The sequence below is a fragment of the Trachemys scripta genome, chromosome 16 (genome assembly GCF_013100865.1).
Source record: "Trachemys scripta elegans isolate TJP31775 chromosome 16, CAS_Tse_1.0, whole genome shotgun sequence".
In the NCBI taxonomy this organism is placed as follows: Eukaryota; Metazoa; Chordata; order Testudines; family Emydidae; genus Trachemys; species Trachemys scripta.
In genome coordinates this window covers 20,055,696-20,075,845 of record NC_048313.1, presented here as the reverse complement: position 1 = coordinate 20,075,845, position 20,150 = coordinate 20,055,696, and the positions used below count along the sequence as shown (strand labels likewise).

The 20,150-nt window shown below is 56.5% G+C and overlaps 1 protein-coding gene across 2 annotated transcripts in view; it reads left to right on the top strand.

Moving 5' to 3' along the window:
- Positions 1-9,747: 9,747 nt before the first annotated feature.
- The window catches only part of MAP3K12 (mitogen-activated protein kinase kinase kinase 12), a 32,659-nt gene continuing 22,256 nt past the window's right edge, over positions 9,748-20,150 (top strand). Inside the window, exon 1 of one of the 2 annotated variants that reach the window (XM_034793024.1) lies at positions 9,748-9,831. The gene's annotated coding sequence lies outside the window, so the exon portion shown is untranslated. Of the gene's footprint in view, positions 9,832-18,230; positions 18,269-20,150 lie in introns of those variants that run through there. The other variant, XM_034793025.1, reaches the window with a different exon arrangement.

Here is a 20,150-nt window from a genome sequence, read left to right as displayed (position 1 = left end):
GCCCCTTTCACTAGCCCAGCGTTGGGAGGCATTCGGGGGTGGCTCCATCCAAGCTAAGGCAGCTCTGCACCCGGCTGCATACGGCCAAGATGTGGCATCCCCCACCCAGGTACAGGGAGTGGCTACGTTGGCTCGGAGCCCGCTGGGGGCTCCCCCAGATGGGCTGGTGGCTGGCTGCTCCCTCTTTTCCCCCCCATGATGTCCTGGCTCCCCCCACCCCCACTTCTGGGCCTGCTGCCTCACCATGTCAGTTACCTTCTCCCTAGGATCCTGCCCCCAATCCCAGGACGACCCCCATGGGTGTACATTACACAGCCCCCTGGCTGCAGTGGATGTGAGGCGGGGACAGCCACTGCTGTAGACTTTGGCTCAAGCTGGAGCAGCTTGTACTCTGAGCCGGGGAGCGCCCCAGTTCAATCCTTGTTGTCAGACATCACCCCAGCTTCCCCGGAGATGACCTGCCCTCCTTCCCTGGTTTGTTTCGCACCATATCTCTCCCCCCTCGGCTCCCGTTAATATTTTATAACATGTTACTGATGAAAAATTCAAATTGACTCCAGGATCCTTTTGCTCCATTTAACAAGGTGACGGCATGTCTGGCTCCCCGCCCGCAGCCCGCGGAGAGGGGCCCGTGCCGTCGCAGCCTCTCCCCCTCCCCCCGCACGTGAGGCCCCCGCCCGGCGCTGATTGGCACGGCGGCTGGGTTGTCGGGGCAGATTTGCGGGGAGCTGTTGCGAGGCAAAGCGGTGGTGCCACGAGCCGGGACGCAGGTGGCTCGTCGTTGGGGCGAAGCCGGGCGCTGAGGCTGAAGGCGGAACAATGGAGGGGATGGGAGCGGAGCAGAGGCTGCTCGGCGACAGGGGTCCCCCGGGGTGCGGCCGGCCACGCGGATACGTCGGGGAGGCGGCTCTCGGAGCGGCAGCGCTGGCTTCTTGGGGAGCGGAGCGGCCACTCGAGGCAAGAGGCTAGCAGTCAGCTGACCGGGGATCCCAGCCATGGATGGGCTGGTGCCCCTTAATCCCAGCCCACAGCCCCCTGCTGTTCTGGCCCTGGGCTCCCCCTCCAGCTTGGCTGATGTCCCTCAATCCCGACCCACAGCCCCTCTGCCATCCCAGCCCTGAGCTCCCCCCATGCCCAGCTCTGTCCCTGCCCCTCCATCCCAACTCACATCCTCCTGCTGGTCCAGCTGTGAGCTCTTCCCCACAGCTCTGCCAGTGCCCTTCAATCCCAACCCCGGACCCCCCTGCTATTCCAGGCCCCTGGACTCCCCCCATGCCCAGCGCTGTCCCTGCCCCTCCATCCCAACTCGCATCCCACCTGCTGGTCCAGCCGTGAGCTCCCCGCATCCCACACAGCTCTGCCAGTGCCCCTCAATCCCAACCCCGGACCCCCCTGCTATTCCAGGCCCCTGGACTCCCTCCATGCCCAGCGCTGTCCCTGCCCCTCCATCCCAACTCACATCCTCCTGCTGGTCCAGCCGTGAGCTCTTCCCCACAGCTCTGCCAGTGCCCCTCAATCCTAACCCCCGACCCCGCTGCTATTCCAGCCCCCTGGGCTCCCCCCAACACACACACACAGAGCTCACTCCTAGCCCAGCCCTGGAGCAATCCTATAGCCAGGTGGCCATTACGATGCAGCTCTGAGTCTGTTGGGGACGAGGCTGAGACCACCTAACTCATCCCCTTGTGAATCCAGGGCTGCAGCAGTATCCGGCCGGCCCCCCCCACCCAGGCCATGCCCACACCCTGTAGCGCAGCTTCTGCTCACATGGGAGGGGGGCAAACTCCTGCCCTCCCCAATTGGCCTGGACCCTATAAACCTAGAAGGCAGCTGGAGCTGCTGCAGCATGGGGAGTCATGGCGGGGGTGAAGTTTCCATGCGGTGGCCAGGAGCAAACGGGATCTGGGAGGGGCAAATCACCAACTCTCTGTGCTGCTGCTGGGATGAGCCTCCGCTGCTTTGGTGCCTGGGGTGGCTCTTTCTTATCTGGACCATCGGTGCATAATAACCGCCTTGCCCCATTTACCATCTCTCTATATAGGCATGTTTCTTCTGTTAAGAGTTTATTTGTTCGCCTGTAGCCCCCAGGAGCCCCAGTCAGGCCCCAGGAGCCCGTCGTGCTAGGTGCTGCAACAACACCAAAGAAAAAATTGCTGCCCCAATGAGTTTACAATCTAATGCAGCCACCTCTGGGGTGGGACGTGGCAGCTGAGTATACAGGGCTGGCTTCACCAACTGTTGCAATGCTGCCGCCTCTGGGGTGGGATGCAGCCGCTGTTTAGTAGCTGCACACCAACACTTTCTGTCGCGTTCAGGGCTCTGATACCATGGGGATAGGCACAGGATGAGAACAGGCTGTGGATGGGAGTGGAGTGGTGGTGGTGGTGGTGATCTGGCAGTCATTCAACGTGCTGTTCTCCTTGTTCCTGTTCCGCTCCCGGGGCTGTGCCGTTCGGGTGCAGTGAGTGACTCCCTGCGCCGTGGTGCGTCCCTGGGAAGGTTCTGCCTCTGGCATTTGAAGCCCTTTGCTTTGCAATCTCCATTGCCCTTGACATAAGCGTCCTGGAGCGTGCGTGGATTCCCACAGGGGAGTCTGGCTGAGTTTCCTGTTTGTCTCAAGTAACCGTGGGGTTGCTGTTAACGTGTCGTCGCCGTTGGGTTTTTCCTTTGGTGCCAGCAGCGTGAGAGGCCTCATGCAGCTCACAGGTGTCACCACTGGCCAGTTCTCAACACTGGGCATCGTTGCCTGCTTCTTGGGCCCAGATCTTGATTGCTGCCACCTCGGGCCATATCCAAACCGATTCAGAGACACACACACCTGCGCTCCAGTATCAGTCCAGGATCCAGCTCCGAATCAAACCTTTAGGCCGGTTTTGGTTGGGGGGAGTAGAACCCGCCACTTCCCAGGCTCCAGAATGAATAACCTAATTCACAGACATAAACGAGGCCCCAGTAGCCCAGCTACGAGCCCGCCCCCTTGCCATCTCCCCCGCCTCGGGCGCTGCAGAAGGGAGCACGGAGATGGAGGGCCGGATTGGCTTATGGAGTTGCAGAGCCTCCCAAAAAGGCAGGAAGGACTTGTCCTGGGGCAGCTGGAGGTTTCCAAACAGGGCTGGTTTGGCTCCAGGTTCCAGGTATCGGAACCTTCCAGGGATGTAGGTGGTGAGAGCAGGGTGGGGCGGGTTCTGGTTCTGAGCCGTCTCTCGAAAGGGACCGAGGTTCAGGATGGCTGGGAGGGTTTGATTTTACCAGTGGCTCACGCTCCTTCCGTCGCAGTCAGCGCAGGAAATGGACTCAGCCCCACCGGCCCACCCGCCAGAGTCCTCTCCCCAACCCCACCCCACCCAGTCTCCTCACATGGACTCTTCCACACAGTCCCCACTGCCCCAAGATGTGCTTCTTGTCCAAGTCTTCGCACGCTGCAGTTGGCCCTGGTTGCAGGAAGGGGTGGTCCTGTGGTTCAGAGCACAGGGGGCCTGGACTCCTGGGTTCTGTTTTTAGCTCTGGGAGAGAAACATGGTCCAGTGCAGGAGGAGACTGAAAGCCAGGACTCCTGGGTTCTATCCCCAGCTCTGGGAGGGGAGTGGGGTCTAGTGGTTAGAGCGAGGGGGTCTGGGAGTCAGGACTCCTGGCTTCTATCTCCAGCTCTGGGAGGGGAGTGGGGTCTAGTGGTTAGAGCAGGGGGGGGTCTGGGAGTCAGGACTCCTGGCTTCTGTTCCCTGCTCTGGGAATAGGCGTGTTGGGGTATTTATCAGACAGCGCAGGGGTTAGGGGGCCAGGACTCCTGGGCTTGACCCAGCACTGGGAGAGGAGTGTAGTGCCGTGATTGTGGTGGGGTGGGGCCACAGTGAGTCCAGACTCCTGACCTGGGTTCTTATCCAATTGAATCACCTGGAGCAAATCCCTTTAATTTTTCCATGCCTCGGTTTCCCCATGTGAGGTGCCCCTAAAGTGCTCTGAGATTGGGAGAGGTGAGGGAGGAGGATAAGTGTTCACAGTCTCTCTCTCTTGCTCTGAATTTGCCCCTTGCAGCAACCTTGAACCTATCGAATAATAAAAACCCAGAGGCTCCGGCAGGACAGACTCTCCGGGGGCAGAGCCAACTCCAGACGGGGGGAGGCGGGTCCTGCTGCCGCCTTCCAGCCCCCAGCTGTTACTAGGAGGCTGGGCAAGCATGGTGCTGATCCACTTAGATCGATCCCCTGCCCTACATCCTGCCTAAGAAACTTACAACAAGCCGGGCCTCATTCCATTGGTCCAGCCAGGCCCTAGATACAGTGAGTCAGCCTGTGTGTGGACACGTGTGCGTGCTCGCATACACACAACACACACACACAGCCTCCCATTGGCTCAAAGTCATCTTGCTGCTGGCAAGCACAACAGAACCTGACCCAGCAAGACCCTGCCCAACCCCTTCTCCCTCCCCTGTGATCTCGTATATTATAGGGTCAGGGATTAGTGTCCTTGATCCTCCCTCTTTGGGTTGATTGGACTATCCTGGTGCTGCCCCTGCTTTGGGGTTTGGATGCTTCCCCCTCTTGTCCCCCGGACCACCCCACAGCAGGGAGATGGTTGGTTAGTTTACTGCAGTCCCAGCAGGGGGCGGGGCAGGAGCGCTGGCTCTGGGGGGAGCTCCTGGCTACCCAGTCCTGGCCTCTCCCAGCAGGGGGCGCTGTAGGGAGCGGGGCAGGAGCACTGGCTGTTGGGAGAGCTCCTGGCTACTCCAGCCCCAGCCACTCCCAGCAGGGGGTGCTGTAAGGAGCGGGGCAGGAGTGCTGGTTGTGAGAGGAGCTCCCGGCCTCTCCCACCAGCGGGCACTGTGGGGAGTTGGGCAGCAGCACTGGCAGTGGGGGGGAGCTCCCGGCTACTCCAGTCCTGGCCTCTCCCAGCAAGGAGTGCTGTAGAAAGAGCCCCTTGCTACCCTGCTATGTCGGGGGAAGGGGAGGGAGCCAGGAGGATCCTCAGGTGCCCCCCTCCCAACCCCTAATCTGTTTAGCCGCCACTTTTCTGCTCCCTCTTCTAATGCGCCCTAAGGAATTAACGTGGAGCCGCTAATCGGCTTGGAGATGATGACCTCCCTTCATGCCAGGCCATGGGGGTGGGGGTATGGGATGCGGGGAGGCTGCCAGTGGGGGGGGGGTCATTTGAGAGCCCCACTGAGCAGGGGCTGAGCCCCTTTAGTCATCGAAGTCTGTCGGTCTTGAGCTCTCATTCCCCCACAGGGAAAGATCACACCTCAGTCACACATGGGGAAACTGAGGCACTGAGGGAGGGGAGTGACTTCTTGGGATGAGAACCCAGGAATCCTGGCACCCTGCCGCTGCTTTAATCTCCCACCCAGTCCTGGTGTTGGTGTGTAGCATGGAAAAGTGTGGAGTCAGAAAGGGCACCCCAATCCCACCCTGCCCCACCGGGCCTGGCTGCTGGGGGGGAGGGGGAGGGGGGAGGGCATTCCCTACCTCCCTTTGTGCAGGGGTTGGGTGAGGAGGAGTCTCCCATCTCTAGCTGCTGACCAGCTGGGACCCTGCTTAACTTGGGCCCTGCTATAAGGAGTACTGGGGCACCCCCTATATTATGCCTCTGTGGCCCACCTCCACCACTTCCTACAGCACCCCCTGCTGGGAGAGGCCAGTGCTGGAGTACTGGGGGGCTCCCGCCACAACCAGTGCCCCTGCCTGGGTAAGGAGTTGGGAGGGCAGCAGTTGGCGTGCAGGGCGAGTGGTAGCAGAGGGAGTATGGGAGGGCAGCGTGGGGGACAATTTGGGGACGGGGGAGCTTGTGAGGCAGTTTGGGGGAGCATGGGGGTATTTTGGAGGGAGCACAGGATGCAGTTTGGAGGGGTGTGAGGGCAATTTGGGGGATCATGGGGCAGTTTGGTGGCAGGAAGTGGAGGGAATAGCTTGGGGGAAGCGCAGGGGAGCAGTTTTGGGGGAGGAGCAGTGCATGGATAGTTGGGGGGAGTGTGCAGGGTAGTTTGAGGGGGAGTTCAGGGGGCATTTTTGTGGGGGGAGCGCACAGGGAGTAGTTTTGGGAAAGCCTGGAAACAGTTTTGGGGGGGTCATGGGGGCAGTTTGGTGGGGGAGGGAGCACTTTGGTGGTGGGGAGTGTGTGGGGCAGTTGGGTGTTGGAGGGAGCCTGGGGGGCAGTTTGAGGGGGAGGGCGTGCAGGGGGCAGTTTGGTGGGGAGCAGTTTCAGAGGATCAGGGGGGCAGTTTGGGGAGTGTGTGGGGGCAGTTTGGTGGGATCATTGGGGCAGTTGGATGGTGGAGGGAGCCCAGAGGGCAGTATGGGGGAGGCATTTGGGGGGAATCATGGGGCAGTTGGGTGGCGGAGGGAGCCCAGGGAGCAGTATGGGGGGATCATGGGGCAGTTGGGTGGCGGAGGGAGCCCAGGGAGCAGTATGGGGGGATCATGGGGCAGTTGGGTGGCGGAGGGAGCCTAGGGGACAGTTGGGGGGGGGTCATGGGGCAGTTGGGTGGCGGAGAGAGCCTAGGGGACAGTTGGGGGGATCATGGGGCAGTTGGGTGGCGGAGGGAGCCCAGGGGGCAGTATGGGGGGATCATGGGGCAGTTGGGTGGCAGAGGGAGCCCAGGGGGCAGTATGGGGGGCAGTTGGGGGGGTCATGGGAAAGGCCTCGAGGTCAGTATCAAGGAGCTCCTGTGCCCCACGTGGTTCTCCTCACCCCACCCCCGCCGGCCGGCCGGTTCCCCTCCCTCCGCTGCCCCACGTGACTCCCCCCTCCCCTCCATGGTGTCAGCGATAATATTAGTGCTGACTTCATGCTCCGAGCGCTGGGATCCGTTGCCATGGCAATGCCGCAGCGCCCGCCCCCCGCCCCCCCCCGTAGTCGGTATTCACGTGATGTTCAGGAAGCGGCGACATGGGGATCGGCCCGGTCTGGGATTTAGGGCTGCGGATTCCGCCTCCGTCCCCCGCGCTGCGCTGGGCCGTAGCAAACCCCGGGGGATCGGGCCGGGCCTCAGAGCTGGGGGCAGTCGGGGGGGGTCCGCAAAGTAGGGAAAGGGGGAGGGTCAAGAGCAGGGTGGACATTCGGGCTTTGCCCCCCCCAAACACTGCAGCGATTGGGGCTGTGTTAAGAGGGGGTAATGGGGACCCTGTGGCTGCCAGGGATGGGGCAATGGGGCGAGGCAACATGGGCTAGTGGACCAAGTGCTGGACTGGGAGCCTGGGTGCTGAATGCTGCGTGACCTGGGGCAAGTCACTGCCCTGCTCTGTGCCTCGGTTTCCCCTCCTACCCTCTATATGGACAGAACGCTTTCAGGCAAGGGCTGTCTCTCACTCTGTATCCATGCAGAGCCTGGCACCGGGGGAGGGGGGGGATCCTGAGCTCAGCACTGCTCCCATAGAAGTAATTATGAGGGAGCAAAATAATTATGGGGAGTGGGTGCCGATGGCAGAGCCCCACTGAAGTCTATCCACTAGGCCACATTGCCTGCCCCCTGATGAAGACAGACACATATGCACATACCTGTCTTAACCTGTGCATACACCTGTGTGCTGATACATGTGCACACATGTTGATGAGTGTTGCTGTGCACACACATTATCACCTATATGTTCGTACATGTGCGTGCCCATATATGTCAGTGTATGTTGACACATGTTCACATCTACATGAGTGCACAAGCACATGGCCACATGCACACGTGTTCACACCAATCTGTTGGAATGCGAGCACACACAGCTATCAGTGCGTGTACACACACTTTAATGTACGCGTGCTGAGACCAGCACCTTTGTAGGTTGAGCCAGGTGTACACAGGGTCACACCTTTATGGTGACACATGCATCCAGGTGCACAGTGATGTGCAGGCATGCATGTGTATCGATGCATGGAGTGTGTGTGTGCACATGTATGTTACCACGCACATTGGGGAGAAAGGGAGTTATGCCAGGTGGCTTCGTTCAGTGAACGCATGGTAGCGCCAGTGTCACAGACAGGGACACTGCTGGGTCCCCAGGCCCAATGCAGGCTGTGGCCATGCCGAGCTTGACCTCGCTAGCTAGCTGTGTGGGTAGGTGGACGGATGGGTGGACGGACAGCCAGACAGATTTCAGGGACTGGCTAGGAAGGATGGCCCAATGGTGAGGGCACTCGCTGATTCCCTGGGACACCTGAGTTCAAAACCCTGTTCTGCCACAGGCTGCCTCTGTAACCTTGGTAAGTCACTTAGCCTCACTCTGCCTCAGTTTCCCCCTTTGTCCAGTGAGACTTGTACTACTGTCCTCGATCCCAGGGGGATTGGGACTGCTTTGAGCATTTGTTTTCAACTGTGGAGCCAGTAACCCCTGGAGGAAATGGAGTTTGCTTGAGGCTGGAGTGATGTTTATCTTGCTGATGGCCTTTGGCATCTGGTCCCCTGCTCTTCACGAGGCCGGGGGTCCCACTCAGCCTTTCTCTAGGGCTTCCTCCTGGGGCAGCAGCGTGAGGCTAGAGAGGGAGGGGGACTCTGATCAGCTTACATGGATGGGAGTTCTCTTTGCAGCACATACTTGGCAAGAGGAGCCCCGCTCATTGCTGCCCTGCACCCCGTGCAGCCTTTTACACCAGTGCAGAGCAGGTGTGAAACGCTACCTGAGCAGAATGGGGAAGGTTTTTCACTCTCGTTGCACTGGTGTAAATAACTTAACCTGGCGCAGGGCAGCCATGAAACAGTCTCAGTGTGAATGGTCCTAGGGTCCTGGTTGCACTGCCAGCCAGAAGCTCACAGCTCCAGAGACCCAGCTGGCAGTGGCAGGGCACTGCTGTAACAGAAGCTCACAGCCCTGGAGTCCCAGCTGGCAGTGGCAGGGCACTGCTGTAACAGAAGCTCACAGTTCCAGAGTCCCAGCTGGCAGTGGCAGGGCACTGCGGTAACAGAAGCTCACAGTTCCAGAGTCCCAGCTGGCAGTGGTGGGGCACTGCTGTAATAGAAGCTCACAGCCCCGGAGTCCCAGCTGGCAGTGGTGGGGCACTGCTGGCTGGAAGCTCACAGTCCCGGAGTCCCAGCTGGCAGTGGCAGGGCACTGCTGTAACAGAAGCTCACAGCCCTGGAGTCCCAGCTGGCAGTGGCAGGGCACTGCTGTAACAGAAGCTCACAGCCCTGGAGTCCCAGCTGGCAGTGGCAGGGCACTGCTGTAACAGAAGCTCACAGCCCCGGAGTCCCAGCTGGCAGTGGCAGGGCACTGCTGTAATAGAAGCTGGAATTACTGTGCTTCAAGCATCTTCTGATGCTAAGTCCTTCGATGCCGACTGAGGTCACCGATCCCGGGATGTATGTGTATGCTGGGGGAGGGGAGGGCAGCACAGGGGAAATGACCACATTGGCTCATTAAGGAAACTGTTTGGGCAGGAAAGACCGACAGTCTGATGATTGCATCACTGAGCGACTCTGCTGAGAGCCAGATTCCACCCTCCACCCCCCCACCACACTCTATGTCCTGGGGGTGCAATGTATGAATGAGAAAATCATATCCGGTAGCTTAAGAGACAACCTCCCCCCCCCACAGTCCCCCCCCCCCCGGCTCCTTCCCCCCCATCCACCCCACCAGTGGGAAAATAAAGCCCCTTCACTAAGGGATGAAGTCATCTCCCAGGCGGGCTCTCGGAAATGCCCTTTGAACTCGGGGCTCCAGTTGGGCGGGGATGATCCTGTTTCCTGACGCTCCCTCCCCTGGGGAGGCAGGTTGCCAGGGAACAAACCTCCCCCTCCTCCTCTCCATTTTGCCCCATCCTCAGCTAGGGGATGGATTCTGGAGCTGGCTCCCACTCTCTGAACCAGATTCCGGTTCTAGCCCAGCGATAGAAGCCCGTTGGCAAGTCTGGATACAGGTCGGATCCAACTGCACCCCACCCCCCGCCAAAAAAAAATGGTTCTGGATCCATCTGTGACGTTCTGGTTCAGCCCACACTGAGGGATGCCTGAATTGCCAAGCTTTGCCCCCCGTTCTGGGAGGGTTCAGACCCACAGTCCCGCTGTAATGATACAAGTTGGAGGGTTGGCTCGAGAAATGCAGCAGGAGTTCGGCCCAGGGTCCAAGTTATTGTGAATGGGGGCGGGGGGAGGGAGGGGCGTTTAGGTTTGGGTTGTCGGTGTCACGTCCTGTGTGTGTGATGGGAGGCGTAGGCCTGTTGGCGAGCATATATCTGGTGGGAGGTGCAGAGCGCTTGGCGTGCCTGTGTGCGAATCGCCTGGTGGTTGTTTTTTTACCTTGCTGACCATGTGATGACATTGGCAGCTGGGCACTATGGTTGAGGGCACCCTAGCAACACTTGAAAATCATTGCGCCCACTGCCGAAATGCAGCCAGCTCTGGGGTGGGGCTTCCTTATTGAGGAGGAGGAGCCACTGAGCCCTGTAGGCAAATGACCATGTGGGACAGGAAATGAAAAACAGGGATGGGAGTGAGCACTGTGGGGCCAAAACTAGGGAATCCAGAGGGGGACACCAAGCAGAGAACCCCAGACAGCGCCTTAAGGGAGTTCAAGGAGTCAGTGGTTGCGGCCCAGAGGAACTCTGCCCAGAGATGTGGTGCAACAAGGAAATGGAAATAGGCCCTGAAGTCAAAGAACGCCCTCCTGTAGCTCTTGCTCCACCTCGTCTGGTGGAGGCCTTCTTGGTCAGTGTCAGGAGGAGGCTGACAAGCGGGTCTTGCTGCTCCATGGGACCATGGATAGAGTATATGAGAAGATGCAAGTGAGGGGGAAAGTGCAGCCAGAACCTCGGTTGGAAGTCCTGGAGGATGCAGAAGAGGGGCTGCCGCCTGGCACGCTCAATACAGATGTGCACCAGGGTCTCCCTCTTGCCGCAGAAGGACCAGGTGTCAGGAGAGTCTGTAACGACAGCCAGACCCTTGGGTGCTGAGAACAGGAAGCAAAGAGCCACAGGTCCCCCTGCAGGGGAGTGCTGGGCATAGACACAGGATGGTGGAAGCTGTTGCAGATGCACCAGGGGATCATTAATAACCGCAGAGGGTTGGCCATCTTGGTTTGACCTCTTCCAAAATTTGACACTTCCAGCAGCCAAGCACCGCACAAGGCGCAGCGCTCACCACACAGGAAGCACATCCTCTTCTGAATCACCCTCACCACAGCCGACAGCCCTCTGGGGTTTCACTGTGGGTATCCCAGCCAAACAGTAACCAAGCAGAATGTTGCGTAGCTCCTAGAGTCAGATCAGGTGAGGCGAGGGAAGGAGACACAGCAAGTATGGCTGTGGAAAATGTTGAGATTTGGGCAAAAAAATCAAAATTGGAAATATTTTGATTCAGAAAGGCACCACAGGACCTCATGGGAATTGTAATCCAGGAGCCTTATGCCCCCGTTCTCCTCTGTTGGCCAGACTTCCTGTTCGGACTACATCTCCAATGATGCACCATGCTCACTCACCAAGAGGGGAGGAGGCTGTGTATTATGGTAGACGCAAGGCTGCAGTGCCTCATGGATGTTGTAGTTTGGATGTTTCATGCCTCCATTCTCCTCTGTATGCCAGTTTCGCTGGTTGGACTACATCTCCCATGATGCACCATGATCTCCCCTCTTGCTGAGGGAAGGCTGTGCATCATGGGAGATGAAGCCCAGCTGGGGAATGTGGCCCATGGAGGAGAATGGGAGCAGCCACACTATGACTCCTATGAGGCACTGCGGTGGCATTGCAGAATGGGAATATTTCCAGTGTGAGGTATTACATTTTTAAAAAAATGGAATTTTTCAGAGGGAAGAAAAACGCTTTTTGTGAAAAACTGCGATTACTCAAAAACCTGATTTTCCCTCAAAACCCCCCCACCAGTTTTGATGGAAAATTTCCAGCCAGCGCTGGCTCTGGGCAGGGCATGGCCCCAGAGCTCTGCAGAGATCCCTTTATTGTGAGGAACTGAACCCAGCACCCTGCCTCAGGCATGAGGTCCCAGTTATTGACTCTCTTTCTACTCCTTGGGTAGCATGACAGGGCCACAGCCAACTTAGGCCCAGAATTTAGGTGGTAAAAACACCCGAGGCACCAGATCTGATCTCAGCCACACGGTTACATTAGATGGGGTCAAAATATGTATGAGAAGGGCTATAAATCCTCATTCTTCAGGATATGAACCAGCTTCTGAGAGGGCTTGGGAAGAAAGCCATTCCATTATTGGCCATATGGAGTTTCTTTCATCCTGTGACACATCTAGTATTGTCCACAGTAGAAGACCAGAGACTGGATTAGGCAGATTGGACAGTGCCTGTGTTTCTCATGAAACAAGAGCATCATCTGGCCCCAGTAATTTGTTACTTTTCGGAGAAAACGGGTGAGGGAGAAGAAAAGGAGACTGAAACTGTCTCCCCTGTTGCACTGGTGACCCATGTGGCAACGCACCCTGGTAGAACCCACATGCAACATGTGCTTGTGTAACCCACACGGCACCAAGGACCTGCAAAATGAGGAGCCTGAGCATGTACCTAGAAACAGAAAGGGAAGATGACCAAGCATAAGATCATGACCATGTGCCCTTTAATATTAATGCTTCGGATCAGAAGATTTGCCATCAGACCATTTGTCTACCAAATCCACTGTCTGGCGTCCAACAGTGGCCAGTGCTAGATACTTAAGATGCAAAGTAAGATGGAAAAGAAAACCCTCCTTAAGCCAAATAAACCTAGTCTCTCATATGGCAACATATGGCCTTTGGATTCCTTCCTGACCCCTGCTGTGATCAGTTCGTTCCCTGGAGCATGGTGGTTGCTAACCCTTGTACCATCATCATCTTTGTTTGTACAACTTCAGCTATCATCTTTGGTCATTAAATTATGTAGCCCTTTATAAACCCAGCCCCCATGGGTCACTCTTTGTTATCCCTCTGACACTGCCTTATTTCTGTACGGGCGACCCCATTTAAAAATCCCACGCCAGGCCCTGGAAATCATGAGATTTTTAAAAAATGATACATTTCAGGTTTTTTTTCTATGCCTTCTGGGCTTTGAGCCATTAGGGGTCATAGTTACCAGCTTCCACAAGGGCCAGAAACTTACTTTTTCTTTTAAATGAAAGCTGAGTCTCTCTTGCCATAGATTAATAGAAATATAGGGCTAGAAGGGACCTCAAGAGGTCACCTAGTCCATCCCCCAATGCTGAGGCAGTGTTAAGTGTATCTTCAGTCATCACGTCACTCCAGCAGCTGGGACTTTAAAGAAAAAAACAAGTATCACACGACTTGCAATCAAGTCACAAGGGGTGTCAACGCTGCATTTGCATTACAATAGCATGTAGGGCCCCCACATGAGATCCGGGCACTGCTGTGCCAGGGTGCTGTACAGGGCAATTCCTGCCACCAAGAGCTCACAGTCAAAATAAAGCAGAACAGACGAAGGAAGGATTATCATCCCCCTTTTACAAGTGGGGAAATCGAGGCACTGCATGATTAAGTGACTTGCCCCCATTGGGATTCTGTGTCAGAACAGGGAATTGACACCAGCTCTCCTGAGTCCCTTAAATGCCAGACCAGCCCTCTGCATCAGGAAGAATTTCACCACCCTCAGTGAGGAAGTGCAGCATTCCCTCCTAGGAGCTCAGCCTCCAGTTTCATCAGGAGAGGCCTTCTTCCCATCTCGGGGGGCAGTGTTAGAGGAAAGGCCAGAGCCAGTCTCACTCTGACCTTCCTGCCTTGAAATCCCTTCACAGCCCTCCCCCTTTTGCGGGCTCCATAATCCTAGTCTCCGCTCGCCATCTGCCAGCGTCTGTAGATAGCTGTGTGTGTGTCGGAGAAGCTACGGACACTCAGGGCTTGCACGGGTGCCATGTGCCCAAAGGATAGTGGGAGTGTGTTTTCCAGGCCAGGAGGGAGCAGCGTGAAGATTGCCCCAGCAATGGGGTTAAACAGAGGTTGACTGTCTCCAGGGCTGTCATCTCCACCCCTTTCCCTAGGGTTAAAGTTCATTTGCGGCCAGTTTATCTCAGGCAGCAGGTGGAGTTGGCATTGATCCTGGCTCGGAATGAAGGATGCATCCTCCAGTGAGGCTGTAGGTGGCATCTGGCCATGGAACAAGCCTCCAGAGGAGATTAGACCAGCGGTTTAATTTTAATGGGGTTGCCAGGTCTGGTTTAGATTTGGTGGGGCCCCTGGGGCGGTGGGGCTCGGGCTTTGTTCCCCCCTCTGGGGGTCGTGTAGTAATTTTTGTTGTCAGAAGGGGGTTGCAGTGCAATGATGTTTGAGAACCCCTGGATTAGACCAACTCAGAGTCTGAGCCACAAATGCTGCCCAACTCTTTCACTATCTGCCAGAGCATAGCACCCACGCCCCACTGACCCCGCACCAAGAATCTCCCAGTCCAACCCAAATCCTCCCCCGAGCAGAGGTGTCCAGGACCCAAAAAGGGAGCAGAGACAGAGATGACATGGAGCCCCCTAGGGACGTTGCTATTGCTGATCTGTTTCATGGAAGAGGTTCCAGATGTCATGGTGACAGGCAGCAGCACAGATCACTAAGAATCCCTTGTTCCTGCCTAACACATTTGATCAGAAGATCTCACAGCACTTTACAAAGGAAGTCAGTATCATTATCCCCATTTGACAGCTGGGGAAACTGAGATGCAGAGAGAAGTGACTTGCTCCAGGCCAGTAGTAGAGCTGAGAACAGAACCCAGGTCTCCTGAGTCCTACTCCAGTACTCTATCCCCTGAGACACACTAGAGATAGAGCTCTGTATGGGGATGGACAGATAATTCTGTATAGCTTTGTATGGTGTATACTTCTATATCGGGATAGATCTGTGTAGAGATGGATAGCTAGATATAGCTCTCAAGTATCATGGGGTAGCCGTGTTAGTCTGTATCTACAAAAACAACAAGGAGTCTGGTGGCACCTTAAAGACTAACAGATTTATTTGGGCATAAGCTTTTGTGGGTAAAAAACTCACTTCTTCAGATGCATCTGAAGAAGTGAGGTTTTTACCCACGAAAGCTTATGCCCAAATAAATCTGTTAGATATAGCTCTGTATCGGAACAGATGGATCGGTATGGAGAATGAGAGAAAGAGAGCGCCTCACTTTTCATTCCTAGATCTCAAAGTACAATCTAGCAGCCCCTGCTAGAACCCTTCCTTCAGACACCTGTTTTGCTCCTTGAGCAGGTGTTTTCCCAGGGGCACCCCCCATCCTTCATTCTTTCCCACAGGGCATGTTTACAAGAAATTGACACATTCGTTTCTTTCTTCCTTTTTGTTTTTCTTCAGTGACCTTGTTACCAGCCCTGGAGGCTGGCATGCTCTAAATGCACCAAGTGGGCACCGTGCCACGATACGCTTCCCTGCTGCCTCCACCCCATGCTTCTATTGGTGTTGGCACCACACACTGGCTCCCCAGTTGGCATTGGAAACGACTGGAGGTGGGTGGGATGGAATGGAATGAGGCCGGAGCTGCTAAGAATCCAGGATGGGATTTTCTAAGGGAGTCAGGCACCTAACTCCTGTTGAATTTCCCCTAATTTCCTTAGGCTTTTTTCACCATCCCAAGTTATTGACATTATGGTAGCTCCTAAAAGGCTGTAACCAAGACTGAGGCCTCGTTGTGCTGGATGCTGCATAGACAGCAAGGGAAGAGCAGCCCCTGTCCCATGGAGCTCACAGTCTAAAGAGCAAGAGGGGAAACCGAGGCACAGAGTGATGAAGTGGGTGTAGAATCCAGGACTCTTGAGACCCTAGTCCAGTGTCCTAGCCACTGGGCTATGCTGCCTCCTGTAAAGTAGTTTAAACCTCACAACTCTCTGTAATGTAGATAAGGATTATCCCCATGTTCCAGATGGGGAAACTGAGGCACCGAGCTGGGCTGTGACTCCCCCAACATCACTCAGCAGGTCAGTGGCAGAGCTGGGAATAAAGCCAACACCATGGTTTTGTCTCAAGCACACAGTGTCCCCTCCCCAGTCTCACAGCACATCATCTGCGGGCGCCGGCTGAATTTGGGGAAGATTTTCAACAAAATCAGTTTGAGTTAAACCCATCACGACAACCTCACACTTCCCCCACAAGGCCTTATCAGGCTGCAGATCAAGCTGTGCCAATGCATCAGTTCAGAACGCTTGCTGAGTTTGCTTTTATTATAAATAGCGGTAGCACCTTGAGGCCCCAACGGCGATCAGAACCATATTGTGCTAGGGATTGCACACCCACATGGTGAGAAAGTCTCTGCCCCAAACAGCTGACAATCAAAAGAGACAAAGGGTGTCAGGGGAAACTGAGGCACACAGGGGGGCACTTGCTCCAGGTCACCCAGCAGAGCCAGGAATAGAACCCAGGTATCCTACATCCCAGTCCAGCATGCAGCCACAAGAGCACTGAACTTGTGATGAAGGTATTGCATTCTGCAGGAGTTTCTCACCTTGGAGGTAGAAGGAGGTTCTTAGTGATGATGCATGCTCTGTCAGTCACATCAAGCGTGTCTGGGCTCCGCTAAGAGGTGTCCCATAACTTAGCATTCCCTTGCTGTTTAGGGCTTGACTGGGGGAATGTCGCGCTTACCTAACCAACATCCCTTTTACAGGCTGGTTTTGTTTGTGGAATAAGAAGGAAATGAGGAAGAAACAGCCTGGAAGAGGTACTGATAGGTTATAATGTGGCCTAGTGGTTAGGGCAGCAGTCTGGGGTTCAGGAGACCCAGCTTCTATTCCTGGCTCTGACACTGGCTTCTGGGCGACCTGGGCCTGTTTTCCCTACCACCCTTTGTCCCTTTTGAGGATTGGCACAGCAGGGCCCCCATCTCAGCTGACGATAGTTTATACCAAGGTAAAGATGGGGATGTGACTTGTCCAAGGAGATGCAGCAAGTTAGTCTTAGAATATCAGGGTTGGAAGGAACCTCTGGAGGTCATCTAGTCCAGCCCCCTGCGCAAAGCAGGACCAATCCCCAATGAAATCCCCAAATGACCCCTGCAAGAATTGAACTCACAACCCTAGGTTTAGCAGGCCAATGCTCAAACCACTGAGCAGCCAGGAGCAGGGCACTGGAATTCTGAGTCCCAATGCCCTACTCTAAGCACTATACCCCTGGAAGAGCTGCTAACAGAACCCAGGAGTCCTGCGGCCCAGTCCCCTGCTCTAACCACTGAAAAACACTGCCACCCTTATCATAAAGAGGTGGGCTATCATAAGAGAGAGATGGGCTACTACCCCGCAGGTCCCTCGGGTTAGCCCTCACCCCACACCCACTCCCTCGGGGTGGCCCCCGCAGTCCATTCCACTTTCTTGGGATAATTATCTCTTTATTAGAGACACAGATCTTCCAGCCTCGGTTGCCAAGTTTTGTTCTATGCCTGAGGGACTTGTAATGCCACTAGCCAGGTAGGCTGCAGACATAACCATGAGACCCTGGGTGAATCTAGATACGCACAAAACTCATGGCTGGCTGGTTCTCCTGCTCCCCTGGCTCAAGAGGGCTCTGATGAGCTAAGGATTGGCATGGACATGGGGCATGGGGTGAAGTGGGCACTGGGAGAAGGATAAAGGGAAGGTGTCTGGGTACTGGGTCTAGAGGGGTCTGGGCTTTTGCAGGGCTCCTTACATGTGTCACTGCCATGTGCCCGGCGCCGCTCTTGTTGCCATGTGCTCGGTGCCCTAGCTCCTGTGCCACGTTGGTGCAGGATGGGCAAATGGGGCCCTTCCCCCCCTCGTGATCCTCCCCTCTCCCTGCATGCCTGTGCCATCCAGTTTGGCTAGTCTCAGCCCAGCTCCCAGAGGGCAGGGGCTATGGAGAGGAGGCTGGGGGCGGGAGGAAGGCGCAGGGCAGAGTGAGGGTGCTACCCAGTGCCCTTGGATGCAAAGGGTGCTAGTCTCCCGGGGCACCAAGCGAGATGCCATGGCTGGGGGGGGGGTGTGCTGGTAATTCCCCCTCTCATAGCACCCAACGGGTTAAACTCATCTAAGAGCAAAGAGTCTTCCCCCCCCCCCGCCCCGACGGGAGGGGCGGATCCCCCGGCCCAGGGATGAGCTCAGGGCCCCACTCACCTTAGCTCCTGCTTTCCCAGGGATGACATCAGCACCGGGGGCTACCTGCAGCAGAGGCGGGCGCCGGCGCAGCCCATTGGCTGGATCCCCGGCGGGGGCGGGGCTGGGGAGAGGTTGCTTCATTGGCAAAAAAAAAAAAGTGTGTGTGGGGGGATTTTGTGGAGGCGGTGCCGGACCCGGCGCAGAATCAGAGCGAGGGATCCGCCAGCAGCACATGGAGGGGAGGGAGAGAAAGGGGCAGCGTGCCAGAGAGAGGAGAGAGGTGCATGGGGACGGCCGGATAGACAGACACACAGACAAGGTGGGTGAGGTAATAGCTTCTATTGGACCAACTTCTGTTGGGGAGAGAGACCAGCTGGGAGCTACCCGGAGCTTCGGTACTCAGAGTCCACAGCTCCATACAGGGGAGATAGGGAGATGTGCCTGGGAATAGAGAGATAGAGGGGGGTGTATGGGGATAGATAGATAGATAAATGGGGTATATGGGGATAGATAGATCGATAGGCAGGCATAGAGATAGATAGATAGATGGGATATATGGGGATAGATAGATAGTGTATATGGGGATAGATAGATAGATAGATAGAGTATATGGGGATAGATAAATAGATGAGGTGTGTAGGGATAGATAGATAGATAGATTAGATAGAGGGGGTATATGGGGATAGATAGATAGATAGACATAGGGATGGGTAGGCAGGCATGGGGATGGATAAATAGATAGATTAGATAGATATAGGGATGGGCAGGCAGGCAGGCTGGGGATGGGTAGATAGATAGATAGACAGACAGACAGACATAGGGATGGGCAGGCAGGCATGGGGATGGGTAGATAGCGTATGGAGAGAGAGAGGAGCAGAGCTTTATAGTAGCCCCAAGGAGAAATCCCAGCGCTAGGGACACGTTGGGAAGGAAATAAACAAAGCCAAGGCAAGGTGCCACGTGAGGGCGCCGGGACGGCACCGCAGCACCCAGCTGGCGAGGGCGGGATCGGGCGGCGAAGCCCGGGGAGAAGAGAATTGGGCCGGTCGGTACGGGGGGGGGGGGGGGGGGGGGGGCGCCCCGGGGCTGGCTCGCTGTTCCCTCCGCGGCTGGTGACAGGTGAGTAGAGCGAGTCGTTTCCATCCAGCCTGGCCTCCTGGCTTGGGGGGGAGGCGGCAGGAGGGGCCGGGGGGGGGGGGGGGGGGTGGGGGGGGGCGCCCCTCCAGTTTCGAGCAGCTGCCCCGGGAGAGGAGCGGGTACCCCGGGATGGCTGATCTGTTTGCTGGGGACCCCCGTGGGCAGACCGTGCCCGGGCTGGGGGCTCAGTGGCTGGGAAGTGCCAGGCGGGGGCATAGGGCATTCGCACCTGTTGGTTTGATGTGTGCAGTGCTGGCCTGGCACAGGGCTCTGCAAGCCCTAGGTCATCGCTCATAAAGGGGCTGCGTTGGGGGGAGGCGTGGGGGGGGCAGGCAGGAGTCTGGGCACTGGGGTGAGGGTATGAAGGGGTCTGGCATTGGGGTGAAGAGTGCAGGGGGGTTGGGATGAGGGGTACAGGGAAGGGGACTGAGTATCAGGGTGAGGGGTGCAGGAGTGTTCTGGCATTGGGATGAAGGGTGCAGGGGGAATTGGGGTGAGAGGTGCAGGGGGAATTGGGGTGAGGGGTACTGAAGGGATCTGGCACTGGGGTGAGGGGTTCAGGAGGGGCACTGTGGTGAGGAGTTTGAAGGGGTCTGGATATTGGGGTGAGGGGTGCTGGAAGGATCTGGCATTGGATGAGGGGTGCAGGAGGAGTCTTGCATTGGGTGAGGGGTTTGGGGTGCTCAGCACAGTGGTGAGGGGAATGAAGGGGTCTGGGTATTATGTTGGGTATCAAAGAGATCTGGCATTGGAATGAAGGGTGCAGGGGTATTGGGGTGAGGAGTAAGAAGGCGTCTGGGTATTGTGCTGAGAGGTACCAGAGGGTCTGGCATTGGGATGAGGGTACAAGGGGTATTGGGGTGAGGGGTACCGGAGGGTCTGGCATTGGGGTAAGGAGTGCAGGGGGTGTTGGAGTGGGGGTGTAGGAGGGGGGTTGGGTGAGGGGTGTAGGGGGTATTGGGGTGAGGGTGCAGAAGGTCTGCAATCCCCTCACTGAATCACCTCTCTCACCTGGTATTGCAGTGACCCAAACAGGTGCAGACAGACAAACTGACCATGGGCTC